General features: G+C 43.4%; 8 non-coding genes and 7 pseudogenes across 8 annotated transcripts; all 15 read right to left on the minus strand.

The window, feature by feature from the left end:
- Positions 1 to 214: 214 nt before the first annotated feature.
- On the minus strand, positions 215 to 332 carry LOC142511778 (5S ribosomal RNA; annotated as a pseudogene).
- Positions 333 to 2,831: 2,499 nt separating this feature from the next.
- On the minus strand, positions 2,832 to 2,948 carry LOC142509190 (5S ribosomal RNA). The gene has a single exon (XR_012807375.1). It is a non-coding gene; the product is annotated as a 5S ribosomal RNA (ribosomal RNA).
- Positions 2,949 to 3,631: 683 nt separating this feature from the next.
- Positions 3,632 to 3,751, minus strand: LOC142510628 (5S ribosomal RNA; annotated as a pseudogene).
- A 679-nt stretch (positions 3,752 to 4,430) lies between these two features.
- On the minus strand, positions 4,431 to 4,549 carry LOC142509619 (5S ribosomal RNA). Its single transcript, XR_012807785.1, has one exon. It is a non-coding gene; the product is annotated as a 5S ribosomal RNA (ribosomal RNA).
- A 641-nt stretch (positions 4,550 to 5,190) lies between these two features.
- On the minus strand, positions 5,191 to 5,311 carry LOC142510732 (5S ribosomal RNA; annotated as a pseudogene).
- Positions 5,312 to 5,993: 682 nt separating this feature from the next.
- LOC142509805 (5S ribosomal RNA) lies at positions 5,994 to 6,126 on the minus strand (annotated as a pseudogene).
- Positions 6,127 to 6,802: 676 nt separating this feature from the next.
- Positions 6,803 to 6,920, minus strand: LOC142507474 (5S ribosomal RNA). The gene has a single exon (XR_012805732.1). It is a non-coding gene; the product is annotated as a 5S ribosomal RNA (ribosomal RNA).
- Positions 6,921 to 7,602: 682 nt separating this feature from the next.
- On the minus strand, positions 7,603 to 7,721 carry LOC142509719 (5S ribosomal RNA). The gene has a single exon (XR_012807878.1). It is a non-coding gene; the product is annotated as a 5S ribosomal RNA (ribosomal RNA).
- Positions 7,722 to 8,396: 675 nt separating this feature from the next.
- Positions 8,397 to 8,514, minus strand: LOC142507476 (5S ribosomal RNA). The gene has a single exon (XR_012805733.1). It is a non-coding gene; the product is annotated as a 5S ribosomal RNA (ribosomal RNA).
- A 680-nt stretch (positions 8,515 to 9,194) lies between these two features.
- LOC142511596 (5S ribosomal RNA) lies at positions 9,195 to 9,313 on the minus strand (annotated as a pseudogene).
- A 658-nt stretch (positions 9,314 to 9,971) lies between these two features.
- LOC142509151 (5S ribosomal RNA) lies at positions 9,972 to 10,090 on the minus strand. The gene has a single exon (XR_012807338.1). It is a non-coding gene; the product is annotated as a 5S ribosomal RNA (ribosomal RNA).
- Positions 10,091 to 10,768: 678 nt separating this feature from the next.
- LOC142508974 (5S ribosomal RNA) lies at positions 10,769 to 10,887 on the minus strand. The gene has a single exon (XR_012807169.1). It is a non-coding gene; the product is annotated as a 5S ribosomal RNA (ribosomal RNA).
- Positions 10,888 to 12,313: 1,426 nt separating this feature from the next.
- Positions 12,314 to 12,432, minus strand: LOC142512209 (5S ribosomal RNA; annotated as a pseudogene).
- Positions 12,433 to 13,090: 658 nt separating this feature from the next.
- On the minus strand, positions 13,091 to 13,209 carry LOC142511276 (5S ribosomal RNA; annotated as a pseudogene).
- A 1,311-nt stretch (positions 13,210 to 14,520) lies between these two features.
- Positions 14,521 to 14,639, minus strand: LOC142510102 (5S ribosomal RNA). The gene has a single exon (XR_012808234.1). It is a non-coding gene; the product is annotated as a 5S ribosomal RNA (ribosomal RNA).
- Between the last annotated feature and the right edge of the window lie 446 nt (positions 14,640 to 15,085).

Consider the following 15,085-nt stretch of genomic DNA (forward strand, 5'->3'; position numbering starts at 1 on the left):
AGGAATTCGGCTAAAATCTCGCCAGATCATTGCGGAGAAATGAGTCTCGTTCGTTTGCCCGTTTACAATCAAATTAGGCTACAATTTTGTCCAAATCCGGCAGTGCCCGAGCTACGTTGATTTCACATGTCTTATCTGGTCCCGATCGAAATTCAGATGATTTGAACCGAAAATCGTCTGTCAACAAGTAATCAAAAATAGAAAAACACGAAAAGGGGTGCAACACGAGGATTTCCCAGGGGGTCACCCATCCTAGTACTGCTCTGGCCCAAGCCACTTAACTTTGGAGTTCTGATGGTATCCGGTGCATTAGTGCTGGTATGATCGCATCTGACATTGAGTGAGATGTTTATTCTTATATCCCTCAAGTGCGTGTGGCGCGGGCGGCGATGGACAACAAATAAATCCTTATATTATTTCGAAAATTCTGATTCAGCCCTTAAACGTTCGTAAATTGCCCTTAGGTCCCAAATCTTTCGAAATATTGCATTTTGGTCCCTTAAATTTCGATACTTGCATGTTTATTTTATATGCCGGAACGTAAATTTTATCCGTGTGGGTTTTTCAATAAAAAAATACGAACTTTTTGGCAATCCGGCTATTTAATTCCCAAACTATTTTTACCAAAACATTACTAATATTTTAATTAATTATAATATAGACTAATTGGCTTAATTAGGGGCTTATTAGGCCTAAAGCCTTGTTAGTGTTTAATTAAGTATATAATATGTAAACCTTTCCCATAACCCTACGATTCTTTCAAAAGGACACGGCCACTCTTCTGAAAGTACCTAGATTACACGGCACACACATGCTTAAAAATCGAGGCAAACTTTCGAGCATTGCCAAGGGAAAGTCTTAGCCAAGGTTCTTGCTCCGTTCTTCGTCATCGTCAACGGTTTTTCGTGCGTAAATTACGCATAGGCACACCTATTCTTCCCTTCAAACTATCATCACATCATATTATATTTTTATGCATGAAAATTTTGGGAAACAAGTGACACTTTGAATTATTTTCGTTTTTATGCAATCCATGAAATTCCAAGCATGATTTTGATTCAAACTTTTGTCGTTTACATGTATATACGGGCTGCCATGATATAGGTTATGTTTAGGCATGATTTTACGCGGGATTTAGAGTCCTAGATAATCACCTTAACACCACACATGCAATAGAACACAAGCTGTGCAGCAACTTGCTGTCATGGAGCAAAGGGGTTAGGTTTTATTGTTGCAGGGGCTAGGGCATGCTTGGCTGGTTCCAGGGGTTAGCCAAGGTCGTGGGTGAGTTAGGGATAGAGTCCTAGCCATGCTAGGACTCGCGCTCAAGGGCTGGGAAGGAGTCCTAGCAAGCTATGACTCCCACCGGAGAATCAAGGGGAATTGCGTGCAGGGTTCTGGGCTTGTTGCAGGCTGGTGGGCATGGTCCAGGGGGCTTGGGCTGGGTCAGGTCGAGTCCTTAGGGTCCTTAGCGGGTGCACAACAGGTTGGTTCAGTGGCTGGGTTCGTTGGTAGATGCAGGGAAGCTTGATCAAGAGTCCTTGTCCAACAAGGATTTCTCGGCCATCTTATGGTAGAGGAGTATGGAGCTTGTTTTTTGGTTTGGGCTGTTTTCCATGGGATCTTTGGGCCCAGTAGCGTACTTTAGGATGTTGGTCAAGTTTTGGATCAACATGGTTCGGGGGTAACTCGTGAAAATCAAGAGATGGCTCTAGGTCGAAGATTTTGGGTCATTAGGGTTTTTAAAACTTGGGAAAATTGAAAAATGGTTCACGGGGGTTGAGTCGTGGTTCATAAGGGCTAAAATAATATAAAAAGACTAAATTCTCAACTGGTATCAACACTTAGGAATCTAGGTACATAAGCCTGGAGGTCCTGGGTTCAAGTGTTGGGGAAGGCGAAAGAAACCACTTACCAGGGGTGAGATATTCTATGAGTGACGGTGCATTGGCATGGGCCGAGGCCCATGCTGGACTATCCTAACGACCCATGAACTGTAGTGGTGCGTGGGTATGGGCCGAGGCCTTTGTTGGTTCAGCCTAATGGCCCATGATCGTTACAAAAAAAAGCGCTTTTTTTGTAACGATCATGGGCCATTAGGCTGAACCAACAAAGGCATCGGCCCATGCTGGACCATCCTAACGACCCATGACAAGTAGTGGTGCGTGGGTATGGGCCGAGGCCTTTGTTGGTTCAGCCTAATGGCCCATGATCATTATAGCACTGCTCTCGCTCAATCAGAACCATGAAGTTAAGCGTTCTGGCGCGATGGTAGAGCTAGGATGGGTGACCTCCCTGGGAAGTCCTCGTGTCGCGACCTTTTACGTAAATTATGGATAAAACAATCGAACTAATTGTTTTTAATGAGTTAACCGTCTCCGGAGTAATCTGCGTCATACCCTTCCGCACAGAACCGGCTCACGACAACAAAAATCGCTAAATGTTCCCAGAAAATAGAAAAAAAAATAGGAAAAAAAAATAGCGAATTTAAAGTTATTATTATGCCTGGGATAAGATAAAATGGAACCGGAATTGAATTTCGGACTTCCTAAGCGGATTACTCGAGGAAACGGAAGCTTAACAGAAGCGGAAAATCGCATATTAGAGGGTCTTAGAGAAGGAATTCGGCTAAAATCTTGCCAACTCATTGCGGAGTAATGAGTCTCGTTCGTTTGCCCGTTTACAATCTAATTAGGCTACAATTTTGTCCAAATCTGGCAGAGCCCGAGCTACGTTGATTTTACATGTCTTATCTGGTCCCGATCGTGATTCAGATGATTTGAGCCAAAAATCGTCTGTGACAAGTAATCAAAAATAGAAAAACACGAAAAGGGTTCCAACACGAGGACTTCCCAGGTGGTCACCCATCCTAGTACTACTAGCCCAAGCACGCTTAACTTCGGAGTTCTGATTGGATCCAGTGCATTAGTACTGGTATGGTCGCAACCGACATTGAGTGGGGTGTTTATTCCTATATCCCTCGAGTACGTGTGGCGCGAGCGGCAATGGACAACACGCGGCACTGCTCTCGCCCAATCAGAACCATGAAGTTAAGCGTTCTGGCGAGATGGCAGAGCTAGGATGAGTGACCTCCCTGGGAAGTCCTCATTCGCGACCGTTTACATAAATTATAGCTAAAACAGTCGAAATAATTGTTTTTAATTAGTTAACCGTCTCCGGAGTAATCTCCGTCATTCCATTCCGCACAGAACCGGCTCACGACAACAAAAATCTCTAAATGTTCCCAGAAAATAGAAAAAAAAATAAGAAGAAGAAAATAGCGAATGTAAAGCTATTATTATGCCTGGGATACGATAAAATGGAACCGGAATCGAATTTAGGACTTCCTAAGCGGATTTTCTCGAGAAAACAGAAGCTTAACTAAACCGGAAAATCGCAAATTAGAAGGTCTTAGAGAAGGAATTCGGCTAAAATCTCGTAGGCTCATTGCGGAGTAATGAGTCTCGTTCGTTTGCCCGTTTACAATCTAATTAGGCTGCAATTTTGTCCAATCCGGTAGTGCCCGAGCTACGTTGATTTCACATGTCTTATCTTGTCCCGATCGAGATTCAGATGATTTGAGCCGAAAATCGTCTGTCAACAAGTAATCAAAAATAGAAAAACGCGAAAAGGGATGCAACACAAGGACTTTTTAGGCGGTCACCCATCCAAGTACTGGTCTCACCCAAGCAAGCTTAACTTCAGAGTTCTGATGGGATCCGGGTGCATTAGTGCTGGTATGATCGCACCCGACATTGAGTGGGATGTTTATTCTTATATCCCTCGAGTACGTGTGGAGCGGGCTGCGATGGACAACACGCGGCACTGGTCTCGCCTAATCAGAACCATGAAGTTAAGCGTTCTGGCGCGATAGCAGAGCGAGGATGGGTGACCTCCCTGGGAAGTCCTCGTGTCTCGACCCTTTACGTAAATTATGGCTAAAACTGTCGAAATAATTGTTTTTAATGAGTTAACCATCTCCGGAGTAATCTGTGTCATACCCTTCCAAACAGAACAGGCTAACGACAACAAAAATCGCTAAATGTTTCCAGAAATAAAAAAAAAAGAAGAATAAAATAGCGAATGTAAAACTATTAATATGCCTGGGATACGATAAAATGGAATCGAAATCGAGTTTCGAACTTCCTAAGCGGATTTATCGAGGAAACGAAAGCTTAACCAAAGCGGAAAATCGCAAATTAGAGGGTCTTAGAGAAGGAATTCGGCTAAAATCTCGCCAGCTCATTGCGCAGTAATGAGTCTCGTTCATTTTCCCGTTTACAATCAAATTAGGCTACAATTTTTTCCAAATCCGGCAGTGCCCGAGCTATGTTGATTTCACATGTCTTATCTTGTCCTGATCGAAATTCAGATGATTTGAGCCGAAAATCGTCTGTCAACAAGTAATTAAAAATAGAAAAATACGAAAAGGGGTGCAACACGAGTTCTTCCCAGGGGGTCAACCATCCTAGTACTGCTCTCGCCCAAGCACGCTTAACTTCGGAGTTCTGATGGGATCCGGTGCATTAGTGCTGGTATGATCGCACCCGACATTACTTGTAAAGCGGGCGGCGATGGACAACACGCGGCACTGATCTCGCCGAATTAGAACCATGAAGTTAAGCGTTCTGGCGCGATGACAGAGCTAGGATGGGTGACCTCCCTGGGAAGTCCTCGTGTCGCGACCCATTACGTAAATAATTGTTTTTAATTATTGTTTTTAATGAGTTAACCGTCTCCGGAGTAATCTGCGTCATACCCTTCCGCACAGAACCGGATAACGACAACAAAAATCGCTTAATGTTCCCAGAAAATAAAAAAAAATAAGAAGAAGAAAATAGCGAATGTAAAGCTATTATTATGCCTGGGATATGATAAAATGGAACGAAATCGAATTTCGGACTTCCTAAGCGGATTTCTCGAGGAAACAGAAGCTCAACAGAAGCGGAAAATCGCAAATTAGAGGGTCTTAGAGAAGGAATTGGGCTAAAATCTCTCTAGCTCATTGCGGAGTAATGAGTCTCGTTCGTTTGCCTGTTTACAATCAAACTAGGCTACTATTTTGTCCAAATCCGGTAGTGCCCGAGTTACGGTGATTTCACATGTATTTTCTGGTCCCGATCGTGATTCAGATGATTTGAGACGAAAATCGTCTGTCAACAAGAAATCAAAAATAGAAAAACACGAAAAGGGGTGCAACACGAGGACTTCCCAGTGGGGGAAACCCATCCTAGTACTGCTCTCACCCAAGCACGCTTAACTTCGGAGTTCTGATTGGATCCAGTGTATTAGTACTGGTATGATCGCAACCGACATTGAGTGGGATGTTTATTTTTATATCCCACGAGTACGTGTGGCGCGAGCGGCGATGGACAACACGCGGCACTACTCTCGCCAAATCAGAACCATGAAGTTAAGCGTTCCGGCGAGATGGCAGAGCTAGGATGGGTCACCTCCCTGGGAAGTTCTCGTGTCCCGACCGTTTACGTAAATTATAGCTAAAACAGTCGAAATAATTGTTTTTAATGAGTTAACCGTCTCCGGAGTAATCTGCGTCATACCCTTTCGCACCGAACCGACTCACGATCACAAAAATCGCAAAATGTTCCTCGAAAATAGAAAAAAAATTAGAAGAAGAAAATAGTGGATGAAAAGCTATTATTATGCCTGGGATACGATAAAATGGAATCGGAATCGAATTTAGGACTTCCTAAGCGGATTTCTCGAGGAAACGGAAGTTTAACATAAGCGGTAAATAGCAAATTAGAGGGTTTTAGAGAAGGAATTCGGCAAAATCTCGCCAGCTCATTGCGGAGTAATGAGTCTCGTTCGTTTGCCCGTTTACAATCAAATTAGCCTGCAATTTTGTCCAAATCCGGCAGTGCCCGAGCTACGTTGATTTCACATGTCTTATCTGGTCCCGATCGAGATTCAGATGATTTGAGCCGAAAATCGTCTGTAAACAAGTAATCAAGAATAGAAAAACACGAAAAGGAGTGCAACACGAGGACTTCCCAGGGGGTCACCCATTCTAGTACTGCTCTCGCCCAAGCACTCCGGCCCAAGCACGCTTAACTTCGCAGTTCTGATTGGATTCGGTGAATTAGTGCTGGTATGATCGCACCCGACATTGAGTGGGATGTTTATTCTTATATCCCTCGAGTCCGTGTGGAGCGGGCGGCGATGGACAACACGCAGCACTGCTCTCGCCCAATCAGAACCATGAAGTTAAGCGTTCTGGCGAGATGGCAGAGCTAGGATGGGTGACCTCTCTAGGAAGTCCTCGTGTCACGACCGTTTACGTAAATTATAGCTAAAACAGTCGAAATAATTGTTTTTAATGAGTTAACCGTCTCCGGAGTAATCTGTGTCATACCCTTCCGCACAAAACCGGCTCACGACCACAAAAATCGCTAAATGTTCCCAGAAAATAGAAAAAAAAATAAGAATAAGAAAATAGCGAATGTAAATCTATTATTATGCCTGCGATACGTTAAAATGGAACCAGAATCGAATTTCGGACTTCCTAAGCAGATTTCTCGAGGAAACGGAAGCTTAACAGAAGCGGAAAATCGCAAATTAGAGGGTCTTAGAGAAGAAATTCGGCTAAAATCTCGCCAGTCCGCAATGAGTCTCGTTCGTTTGCCCGTTTACAATAAAATTACGCTACAATTTTGTCTAAATCGGACAGTGCCCGAGCTACGTTGATTTCACATGTCTTATCTGGTCCAGATCGAGATTCAGATGATTTGATCCGAAAATCGTCTGTCAACAGGTAATCAAAAATAGAAAAACACGAAAAGGGGTGCAACAGAGAACTTCCCAGAGGGTCACCCATTTTAGTACTGCTCTCGCCCAAGCACGCTTAACTTCGGAGTTCTGATGGGATCCGGTGCATTAGTGCTCGTATGATCGCACCCGGCATTGAGTGAGATGTTTATTCTTATATCCCTCGAGTACGAGTGGAGCGGGCGGCGATGGACAACACGCAGCACTGCTCTCGCCCAACAGAACCATGAAGTTAAGGGTTCTGGCACGATTGCAGAGCTAGGATGGGTGACCTCCCTAGGAAATCCTTGTGTCGCGACCGTTTACGTAAATTATGGTTAAAACAGTAGAAATAATTGTTTTTAATGAGTTAACCGTCTCCGGAGTAATCTGCGTCATACCCTTCCGCACAGAACCGGCTCACGACAACAAAAATCGCTAAATGTTCCCAGAAAATAGAAAAAAAATAAGAATAATAAAATAGCGAATGTTTAGCTATTATTATGCTTGAGATACGATAAAATGGAATCGGAATCGAATTTCGGACTATCTAAGCGGATTTCTCGAGGAAACGGAAACTTTACAGAAGTGGAAAATCGCAAATTAGAGGGTCTTAGAGAAGGAATTCGATTAAAATCTCGCCAGCTCATTGCGCAGCAATGTGTCTCGTTCGTTTGCCCGTTTACAATCAAATTAGGCTACAATTTTGTCCAAATCCGGCAGTGCCCGAGCTACATTGATTTTACATGTCTTATCTTGTCTCGATCGAGATTCAGATGATTTGAGCCGAAAATCGTCTGTCAACAATTAATCAAAAATAGAAAAACACGAAAAGAGGTACAATATGAGGACTTCCCAAGGGGTCACCCATCCTAGTACTGCTCTCGCCCAAGCACGCTTAACTTTTGAGTTCTGATGGTATCCGGTGCATTAGTGCTGGTATGATCGCACCCGACATTGAGTGGGATGCTTATTTTTATATCCCTCGAGTACGAGTGGAGCGGGCGGCGATGGACAACCCGCGGCACTGCTCTCGCCCAACAGAACCATGAAGTTAAGCGTTCTGGCGCGATTGCAGAGCTAGGATGGGTGACCTCCATGGGAAGTCCTCGTGTCGCGACCGTTTACGTAAATTATGGCTAAAACAGTAGAAATAATTGTTTTTAATGAGTTAACCATCTCCGGAGTAATCTGCATCATACCCTTCCGCATAGAATCGGCTCACGACAACAAAAATCGCTAAATGTTCCCAGAAAATAGAAAAAAAAATAAGAATAAGAAAATAGCGAATGTAAATCTATTATTATGCCTGCGATACGTTAAAATGGAACCAGAATCGAATTTCGAACTTCCTAAGCAGATTTCTCGAGGAAACGGAAGCTTAACAGAAGCGGAAAATCGCAAATTAGAGGGTCTTAGAGAAGAAATTCGGCTAAAATCTCGCCAGTCCGCAATGAGTCTCGTTCGTTTGCCCGTTTACAATAAAATTACGCTACAATTTTGTCTAAATCGGACAGTGCCCGAGCTACGTTGATTTCACATGTCTTATCTGGTCCAGATCGAGATTCAGATGATTTGATCCGAAAATCGTCTGTCAACAGGTAATCAAAAATAGAAAAACACGAAAAGGGGTGCAACAGAGAACTTCCCAGAGGGTCACCCATTTTAGTACTGCTCTCGCCCAAGCACGCTTAACTTCGGAGTTCTGATGGGATCCGGTGCATTAGTGCTCGTATGATCGCACCCGGCATTGAGTGAGATGTTTATTCTTATATCCCTCGAGTACGAGTGGAGCGGGCGGCGATGGACAACACGCAGCACTGCTCTCGCCCAACAGAACCATGAAGTTAAGGGTTCTGGCACGATGCAGAGCTAGGATGGGTGACCTCCCTAGGAAATCCTTGTGTCGCGACCGTTTACGTAAATTATGGTTAAAACAGTAGAAATAATTGTTTTTAATGAGTTAACCGTCTCCGGAGTAATCTGCGTCATACCCTTCCGCACAGAACCGGCTCACGACAACAAAAATCGCTAAATGTTCCCAGAAAATAGAAAAAAAATAAGAATAATAAAATAGCGAATGTTTAGCTATTATTATGCTTGAGATACGATAAAATGGAATCGGAATCGAATTTCGGACTTCTAAGCGGATTTCTCGAGGAAACGGAAACTTTACAGAAGTGGAAAATCGCAAATTAGAGGGTCTTAGAGAAGGAATTCGATTAAAATCTCGCCAGCTCATTGCGCAGCAATGTGTCTCGTTCGTTTGCCCGTTTACAATCAAATTAGGCTACAATTTTGTCCAAATCCGGCAGTGCCCGAGCTACATTGATTTTACATGTCTTATCTTGTCTCGATCGAGATTCAGATGATTTGAGCCGAAAATCGTCTGTCAACAATTAATCAAAAATAGAAAAACACGAAAAGAGGTACAATATGAGGACTTCCCAAGGGGTCACCCATCCTAGTACTGCTCTCGCCAGAGCACGCTTAACTTTTGAGTTCTGATGGTATCCGGTGCATTAGTGCTGGTATGATCGCACCCGACATTGAGTGGGATGCTTATTTTATATCCCTCGAGTACGAGTGGAGCGGGCGGCGATGGACAACACGCGGCACTGCTCTCGCCCAACAGAACCATGAAGTTAAGCGTTCTGGCGCGATTGCAGAGCTAGGATGGGTGACCTCCATGGGAAGTCCTCGTGTCGCGACCGTTTACGTAAATTATGGCTAAAACAGTAGAAATAATTGTTTTTAATGAGTTAACCGTCTCCGGAGTAATCTGCGTCATACCCTTCCGCATAGAATCGGCTCACGACAACAAAAATCGCTAAATGTTCCCAGAAAATAGAAAAAAAATAAGAATAAGAAAATAGCGAATGTAAAGCTATTATTATGCTTGGGATACGATAAAATGGAATCGGAATCGAATTTCGGACTTCTTAAACGGATTTCTCGAGGAAACGGAAGTTTAACAGAAGCGGAAAATCGCAAATTAGAGGGTTTTAGAGAAGCAATTCGGCTTAAAATCTCGCCAGCTCATTGCGGAGTAATGAGTCTCGTTCGTTTGCCTGTTTACAATCAAATTAGCCTACAATTTTGTCCAAATCCGGCAGTGCCTTATCTGGTCCCGATCGAGATTCAGATGATTTGAGCCGAAAATCGTCTGTCAACAAGTAATCAAAAATAGAAAAACACCAAAAGTGGTGCAACACGAGGACTTCCCAGGGGGTCACCCATCCTAGTATTGCTCTCGTCCAAGCACGCTGAACTTCGGAGTTCTGATGGGATCTTGTGCATTAGTGCTGGTATGATCACACCCGACATTGTGTGGGATGTTTATTCTTATATCCCTTGAGTACGTGTGGAGCTGGCGGCGATGGACAACACGCGGGACTGCTCTCGCCCAATCAGAACCATGAAGTTAAGCATTCTGGCGCGATGGCAGAGCTAGGATGGGACCTCCTGGGAAGTCCTCGTGTCACGATCGTTACGTAAATTATGGCTAAAACAATCGAAATAATTGTTTTTAATGAGTTAACCGTCTCCGGAGTAATCTGCGTCATACCCTTCCGCACAGAACCGGCTCACGACAACAAAAATCGCTAAATTTTCTCAGAAAATAGAAAAAAATAAGAATAAGAAAAAAGCGAATGTAAAGCTATTATTATGGCTGAGATACGATAAAATGGAACTGGAATCGAATTTCGGACTTTCTAAGCAGATTTCTCGAGGAAACGAAAGTTTAACAGAAGCGGAAAATCGCAAATTAGAGGGTCTTAAAGAACAAATTCGGCTAAAATCTCGCCAGCTCATTGCGGAGTAATGAGTCTCGTTCGTTTGCCTGTTTACAATCAAATTAGCCTACAATTTTGTCCAAATCCGGCAGTGCCTGAGCCACGTTGATTTCACATGTCTTATCTGGTTCCGATCGAGATTAAGATGATTTGAGCCGAAAATCGTCTGTCAACAAGTTATCAAAAATAGAAAAAAACAAAAAGGGGTGCAACACGATGACTTCCCAGGGGGTCGCCCATCCTAGTACTGGTCTCGCCCAAGCATGCTTAACTTCGAAGTTCTAATGGTATCCGGTGCATTAGTGCTGGTATGATCGCACCCGACATTCAGTGGGTTGTTTATTCTTATATCCCTCGAGTACGTGTGTAGCGGGCGACGATAGACAACAAGCGGCACTGCTCTCGCCCAATCAGAACCATGAAATTAAGCGTTCTGGCGCAATGGCAGAGCTAGGATGGTTCACCTACCGGGAAGTCCTCGTGTCGCGACCGTTTACGTAAATTATGGCTAAAACAGACGAAATAATTGTTTTTAATGAGTTTACCGTCTCCGGAGTAATCTGTGTCATACCCTTCCGCACAGAACCGGCTAACGATAACAAAAATCGATAAATGTTTCGAGAAAATAGAAAAAAAATAAGAATAGAAAAATAGCGAATGTAAAGCTATTATTATGCCTGAGATATGATAAAATGGAACCGGAGTCGAATTTCGAACTTCCTAAGCAGATTTTTCGAGGAAACGGAAGCTTAACAGAAGCGGAAAATCGCAAATTAGAGGGTCTTAGAGATGAAATTCGGCTAATCGCCAGTCCGCAATGAGTCTCGTTCGTTTGCCCGTTTACAATCAAATTAGGCTACAATTTTGTCCAAATCCGGCAGTGCCCGAGCTACGTTGATTTCACATGTTTTATCTTGTCCCGATCGAGATTCAGATGATTTGAGCCGAAAATCGTCTGTCAACAGGTAATCAAAAATAGGAAAACACGAAAAAGGGTGCAACACGAGGACTTCCCAGGGGGTGTTCTGATGGGATCCGGTGCATTAGTGATGGTATGATCGCACCTGACATTGAGTGGGATGTTTATTCTCATATCCTTCGAGTACGAGTGAAGCGGGCGGCGATGGACAACACGCGGCACTGCTCTCGCCCAACAGAACCATGAAGTTAAGCGTTCTGGCGCGATTGCAGAGCTAGGATGAGTGACATCCCTGGGAAGTCCTCGTGTCGCGACCGTTTACGTAAATTATGGCTAAAACAGTAGAAATAATTGTTTTTAATGAGTTAACCGTCTCTGGAGTAATCTGCGTCATACCCTTCCGCACAAAACCGGCTCATGACAACAAAAATCGCTAAATGTTCCCAGAAAATAGAAAAAAAAATAAGAATAAGAAAATAGCGAATGTAAAGATATTATTATGCTTGGGATACGATAAAATGGAACCGGAATCAAATTTCGGACTTCCTAAGCGATTTCTCGAGGAAACGGAAGCTTAACAGAAGCGGAAAATCGCAAATTAAAGGGTCTTAGAGAAGGAATTTGGCTAAAATCTCGCCACCTCATTGCGGAGTAATTAGTCTCGTTCGTTTGCCCGTTTACAATTAAATTAGCCTACAATATTTTCCAAATCCGGCAGTGCCCGAGCTACGTTGATTTCACATGTCTTATCTGGTCACGATCGAGATTCAGATGATTTGAGCCGAAAATCGTCTGACAACAAATAATCAAAAATAGAAAAACACGAAAAAGAGTGCAACACAAGGACTTCCCAGGGGGTCACCCATCCTAGTACTGCTCTCGCCCAAGCACGCTTAACTTCGAAGTGCTGAGGGGATGTGGAGCATTAGTGATTGTATGATCGCACCTGACATTGAGTAGGATGTTTATTCTTATATCCCTCGAGTATGTGTGGAGCTGGCGGCGATGGATAACACGCGGCACTGCTCTCGCCCAATCAGAACCATGAAGTTAAGCATTCTGGCGCGATGGCAGAGCTAGGATGGGTGACCTCCATGGGAAGTCCTCGTGTCGCGACCGTTTACGTAAATTATGGATAAAACAGTCGAAATTATTGTTTTTAATGAGTTAACCGTCTCCGGAGTAATCTGCTTCATACTCTTCCGCACAGAACCAGCTCACTACAACAAAAATCGATAAATGTTCCAAAAAAAATAGAAAAAATTAAGAAGAATAAAATAGCGAATGTAAAGCTATAATTATGCCTCGTATACGATAAAATGGAACCGGAATCGAATTTCGAACTTCCTAAGCGGATTTCTCGAGGAAACGAAAGCTTAACAGAAGCGTAAAATTTCGCCAACTCATTGCGGAGCAATGAGTCTCGTTGTTTTGCCCGTTTACAATCAAATTAGCCTACAATTTTGTCTAAATCCGGCAGTGCCTGAGCTACGTTAATTTCACATGTCTTATCTGGTCACGATCGAGATTCAGATTATTTGAGCTGAAGTTATTTGAGCTGAAAATCGTCTGTCAACAAGTAATCAAAAATAGAAAAACACGAAAAGGGGTGAAACAGAGGACTTCCCAGGGGGTCACTCATCCTAGTACTTGCTCTCGCCCAAGCACGCATAACTTCGGAGTTCTGATGGGATCCGGTGCATTAGTGCTGGTATGATCGCACCCGACATTGAGTGGGATGTTTATTCTTATATCACTCGAGTACGTGTGGAGCGGGCGGCGATGGACAACACGCGGCACTGCACTCGCCCAATCAAAACCATGAAGTTGATGGGTGACCTCCTTGGGAAGTGCTCGTGTCGTGACCGTTTACGTAAATTATGTATAAAACAGTCGAAAATAAATTTTTTTAATGAGTTAACCGTCTCCGGAGTAATTTGCGTCATACCATTCCGCGCAAAACCGGTTCACGACAACAAAAATCCCTAAATGCTCCCAAAAAATAGAAAAAAAAATAAAAAGAAGAAAATAGCGAATGTAAAGCTATTATTTTGCCTCGGATACAATAAAATAGAACAGGAATCGAATTTCGGACTTTCTAAGCGGATTTCTCGAGGAAACGGAAGCTTAACAGAAGCGAAAAATCGCAAATTAGAGGGTCTTAGAGAAGGAATTCGGCTAAAATCTCGCCAGCTCATTGCAGAGTAATGGGTCTCGTTCGTTTGTCTGTTTACAATCAAATTCGGCTACAATTTTTTCCAAATCCGGCAGTGTCCGAGATACGTTGATTTCACATGCTTAACTTCGGAGTTTTGATGGGATCCAGTGCATTAGTGCTGGTATGATCGCAACCGACATTGAGTGGGATTTTTATTCTTATATCCCTCGAGTATGTGTGGAGCGGGCGGCGATGGACAACACGCGGCACTGCACTCGTCCAATCAGAACCATGAAGTTAAGCGTTCTGGCGCGATGGCAGAGCTAGGATGGGTGACCTCCCCAAGAAGTCCTCGTGTCGCGACCGTTTACGTAAATTATGGCTAAATCAGTCGAAATAATTGTTTTCAATGAGTTAACCATCTCTGGAGTAATATGCATCATACCCTTCCGCCCAAAACCGGCTCACGACAACAAAAATCGTTAAATGTTCCCAGAAAATAGAAAAAAATAAGAATAAGAAAATAGCGAATGTAAAGCTATTATTATGCCTTGGATACGATAAAATGGAGCCGTAATCGAATTTTGGACTTCCTAAGCGGATTTCTCGAGGAAAAGGAAGCTTAAAAGAATCAGAAAATCGCAAATTAGAGGGTCTTAGAGAAGAAATTTGGCTAAAATCTCGCCAGCTCATTGCGATGTAATGAGTCTCGTTCGTTTGCCCGTTTACAATCAAATTAGAATACAATTTTGTCCAAATTCGGCAGCGCCCGAGCTACGTTGATTTCACATGTCTTATCTGGTCCCGATCGAGATTTAGATGATTTGAGCCGAAAATCGTCTGTTAACAAGTAATCAAAAAATAGAAAAACACGAAAAGGGGTGCAACACGAGGACAGCCCAGGGGGTCACTCATCCTAGTACTGCTCTCGCCCAAGCACATATAACTTCGGAGTTCTGATGGGATCCGGTGCATTAGTGCTGGTAAGATCGCACCCGACATTGAGTGGGATGTTTATTCTTATATCCCTCGAGTACGTGTGGAGCGGGTGGCGATGGACAACACGCGGCACTGCTCTCGCCCAATCAAAACTATGAAGTTAAGCGTTCGGGCGCGATGGCCGAGCTAGGTTGGGTGACCTCCTTGGGAAGTCCTCGTGTCACGACCGTTTACGTAAATTATGGATAAAACAGTCGAAAATAATTTTTTCTAATGAGTTAACCGTCTCCGGAGTAATCTGCGTCATACCATTCCACACAGAACCGGCTCACGACAACAAAAATTGCTAAATGTTACCAAAAAATAGAAAAAAAAATAAGAAGAAGAAAATAGCGAATGTAAAGCTATTATTATGCCTGGGATACGATAAAATGGAACCGGAATCGAATTTCGAACTTCCTAAGCGGATTTCTCGAGGAAACAGAAGCTTAACAGAAGCGGAAA

This window comes from Primulina tabacum, chromosome 10, assembly GCF_025594145.1.
Source record: "Primulina tabacum isolate GXHZ01 chromosome 10, ASM2559414v2, whole genome shotgun sequence".
Classification (NCBI taxonomy): Eukaryota; Viridiplantae; Streptophyta; class Magnoliopsida; order Lamiales; family Gesneriaceae; genus Primulina; species Primulina tabacum.